Source organism: Eretmochelys imbricata, chromosome 19, assembly GCF_965152235.1.
Source record: "Eretmochelys imbricata isolate rEreImb1 chromosome 19, rEreImb1.hap1, whole genome shotgun sequence".
NCBI classification, from domain to species: domain Eukaryota; kingdom Metazoa; phylum Chordata; order Testudines; family Cheloniidae; genus Eretmochelys; species Eretmochelys imbricata.
In genome coordinates this window covers 7,820,850-7,824,999 of record NC_135590.1, presented here as the reverse complement: position 1 = coordinate 7,824,999, position 4,150 = coordinate 7,820,850, and the positions used below count along the sequence as shown (strand labels likewise).

The 4,150-nt window shown below is 51.4% G+C and overlaps 1 long non-coding RNA gene across 1 annotated transcript; it reads left to right on the top strand.

The window, feature by feature from the left end:
- The first annotated feature begins 921 nt into the window (after nucleotides 1-921).
- Nucleotides 922-3,636, top strand: LOC144277353 (uncharacterized). The gene is made up of 3 exons (XR_013348436.1): nucleotides 922-1,170; nucleotides 2,235-2,369; nucleotides 3,294-3,636. It is a non-coding gene; the product is annotated as an uncharacterized LOC144277353 (long non-coding RNA).
- The last annotated feature ends 514 nt before the right edge of the window (nucleotides 3,637-4,150 follow it).

Below are 4,150 nucleotides of genomic sequence, written 5' to 3'. Positions count from 1 at the left end.
CCCTCAGACCACGCTGCTTTCCTGCAAGCATTGGGATGTGTCTACTCAAACGTCCTTCCAGGCAGGATGCTCACCTTTCAGCCTGGCTAGGGCGTTGGAAAGCTTGGTGACATGAAGCCAATGGAGGGACAACAGGAATGAATTTCGCCTATTTTTCTATGGGATTTTGTTTGCGATTTTCCTTGCCTCACAAGAAGCTCCCTGTGATGAAGTGGGGATTTTCCCTTGTTTTGTGGTATGTAAGCCTATGTGAGTCTTACCGTTTTGCATGAAGGCGGTGTGTGCCTCAGTTTCCCTATGTGTTGCACCAATATCTAGGTGGTGGGAATAAGCGTGTGTGATTTTTGCGGGGCCTGCTCCAGCTGCCTGCACATATGCTATGGCCGCCCCTTCGTAACCTGAGACCCAGGAGGAGATGCGACCAGGTGACCCTTGGCCTGGGAAGCGAGACAAAGGCCGGAGGAGGAGCAACGGGCAGGACAGGGGCCAGGCAGCATGAAGCGGAGTCAGTCTCGGCTGGCTTGGGGTGCAGGGGGAGGGCCAGAGCCCTGGCTCCCCTCCCCCCAAGATGGACTTGGCTGAAAGTCACTGATTTCTGTGCTAACGTTCTGTTCTACGCTGTGTTCCTGTCGACTAACAAACCTTCTGTTTTACCGGCTGGCTGAGAGTCACGTCTGACTGCGGAGTTGGGGTGCAGGGCCCTCTGGCTTCCCCAGGAGCCCTGCCTGGGCGGTCTCACTGTGGGAAGCACGCGGTGTGGAAGGGGCTGCTGAATGCTCCGAGGTCAGACCCAGGAAGGTGGAAGCTGTGTAAGCTTCTTGCCCGGGAGACAGTCTGCTCAGAGAGAGGAGGCTCCCGCAGAGTCCTGGCTGGCCTCATATGGCGTAGTTCCAGAGCATCGCTCCGGTGACTCCATGACACTCCCCTGGCTCTGGTATGTCAGCCCTGAACCAAACTACGGCTATTTCCACCACCAGCTCCCCGGATACCCCCGCAGTTAATATTTGATTGCTCATTTCCTGTGTTCTATATCCCAGGACAGCCTGAATTCCCCAGCTGGCTGCCATCGGCTACTGGTCTTTAACAAAACGTCCTCTCCAGCATGCTGTCATTTGCCACTGACCCAGGTGCAAAATGCCCTCCCTCCACCCAAAAATCAACCAGCGAAGGGTGAGTTTTATTTTTATGGGGTTTTTCATTTCTTTACAAAATAAGAATACAAAAAAAAAAAAAAAATCACTACATTGGGCCCAATTTGTCCCTGGTGTAACTCCACTGATATTGATACAGCGATGCGGGGGCAAATTTGGCCCAGTATCGATCTTAAGGTTCGGCTCCACCGCACAGTCCCTTCTGTGGCATGTCGGGTGCTTACACTGTGTGCCCCGGAGCGCAGGTGTAAATAGCAATGTCGATGGTGAGGCATTGTGTCGATGAGTCGCGTTAGGACAGACCTGAGTCCGGTGGGAGTGTAACCTGCACACCCAAGCAGTGCCTGGTCTACACTGCCATTTCAAACAGCGTGGCGTCCTGCTCCCACTCTGCTGCCAGAGCCTTTCCCCGCCACAGGGAAGGACTCCGGTAGCTCCCCACTGCTGAGCCTTTCCCCACTGCCGTCCCCCGCCAGAGCCTTTCCCCGACGCGCGTGTAGCTATGCACCACAGCGTGAAATCAGCCTGCTTTTCCCTGCGGGGGGTAGCTACGGCCTGCCGCAAGTGGTGTGCAGTCTTAGGTTCTTATATGGTCCCTGACACCATATTATCTGAGCTCTTCCCGGCACCCCTGTGAGGTAGGGAAGTACCAGTATCCCATGGGACAGATGGGGAACTAAGGTTCCAAGAGGCTAAGTGACTAGCCAAGGTCACACCGGATGTTTGTGGCAGAGCAGGGGCCTGAGCCCAGGTCCTAAGCTAGTGCTTGAACCACTGGACTGTCCTTCCCCTCTATCATTTACTAGAAAACTGATTGTAACTGGACTGTGTGAGACTGTTTATTTCCAGTGACATGGAACTAAATTTCCAAACACGTCTCCAAGTCATTGGTTTTCTGTGATTTATGCCTCTGTTAGGTAAGTTTTTCATCACCAGCAGTCCCCACAAGTCATCAGACCCAGAGGGGAGAATCTCTCGCCATCCAGAGATTGACGGCGGACGCTCGAGCCACAGCTAGTACACGGGATTGTTATTCTTTGCTATGCTATGCTAATGGGATTGTTATTCTTTGCTATTTTAAAGATGCATGTTTCCAGTGAGCAGGGCTGTCACGTAGGACCAGTGTGTCCCCTGGAAAATGGCATTTGGTAATGAGGAAACCAATGAAGAATCTGACATCGGAGTTGGCTTCAGAATACAGCCCAAGCAGCAACCAGGGTAAGGTCACCAGATTATTATAATTACTATTAATTTATATTGCAGTAGCAATCAAGAGCCTTAGTCATGGGCCAAGCCCCCCCCTTGTGCGAGGCACGGTACAGACACAGAACACAAAGACATTCCCTCCCCCAAAGAACTTACAGCCTACGTACAAGACAAGAGACAACTGGCGGAGACAGGAAACCATGGCTTCTCCTAGGGGGTCTCCCATAGCTGCTCCATTGACTTTAATGGGAGCAGTATTAGGTCCTGTGTCAGTAGCAAACCCTCTGCATAATCACCAACCTGCTAGTTGCTTGATGTAGATGGGGATGGGGATCAGTGATGTGCTGGTGGGGGCATTGGTTAAAATTCCACCACTGGGTTTTGTGGGGGTGAAATCCAGCCCCATTCCCACCCCTTGCTCCCATCCCTGTTTTTGATACATCATCCCTGCAGGCCAGGCTTGTCACTGGGGCCCACAGTCCCAATGGAACAGATTGCACCAAGCAGTAGGTAAGAAAAAAATCATCTCCAGGTTGGGGAGAGGAGGAACTTCCCTGCAAGCCAACACCTGGTTTGCTCAGCAAAAGACCACAGGGTGGGGCCTGGTCCTCTGAGTCAAATTCTGCTCTGAGGCACTGGTGTGAACCCATTGACTTCAGTGGTGTTCCTGCAGATTGGTGTAGCTGAGGGCAGACCAAAGCCCTCCCCTTACACCTCCCCCGGAGTTGCTTTCTCATTCATTCTTTCACTCGTGGGTAAGAGGCGGAGGAAGCATCAGCCCTGGGTTAGGGTTTTGTGTTTTTTTTCTCTCTTTGGGCCACACCCTTATTGAAAGCTAGATTTTGCATGTAACAGGCCAACTGCTCAGGTTTAATTAACGCGGGGGAAGATCTGAAAGGGAAAGGGCCTAGGGTTGATGATGCAATTTGCACCCAGGTCTCCATGGCGAATGATCCCTCTTGTGTGTTTGAGAAACACATTCAGGGAGGGGCTCTGCATGAATGCAAGGCAGCTGCTACCCCGCCAGAGAGCCAACCTCACTGAAACTCTCAGATGGCTGCAGTGTTCTCCAGGGCAAGAAGGGAGCTCTCAGCTTCTCACAAGGACCCTATTCTCACCTGGGTAAGAGGTGATGTTACACTATGCCAGTAGAGATGCCAGGCCGGAATTGTAATAGAACACAGTGCAAAGGGATTTGGCCTTATTTATAGTAAAGGCTACAAGGGTCTGACTCCTTATTCAAACAGCTCTCGCAAAATAAAACCTGGTTTCCTTTAGGACTAAATTACTTTTGTCCCTTCTGGGAATGTTGTGTTGCTGGAGAATTAAATGAGGTTTTGACAAAATCTTTAAGGTGAGGCAAATTATTCATTCGCCTAGACACTGCCACGTAGAGATAGTTCTCGTCTCTCCCTGCAGTAAGATACCAAACCTAATGCAGCCATCCCTCATCTCTGCATGTTCCCAGATGCTGCTGTAACACCCCAGGGCCAGATCCTCAAGTGGTGTAAATTGGCGTAGCTTCTCGGTTGATAAGCCAGTTTACACTAGCTGAGGAGCTGGCCCGAGATGTTAAGTTATGCTGTAGTAGATCCAAGGGGAGACAGATGTTTCCCAAAGCCAGAGCCCCATGGGTCCCATTCTGAAATACAAGGGGTCACTCCTGCTACATCTCAGTGCTTGTCTCTAATGCCAAGTGTTGAATAATTCTCTCTGGGACAGATCTTTGCCCTCAGCCTGGGGAGGCTGTGGGCAAAGATCTACAGTGCATCCTGGCACCTTCCCACTCCAAA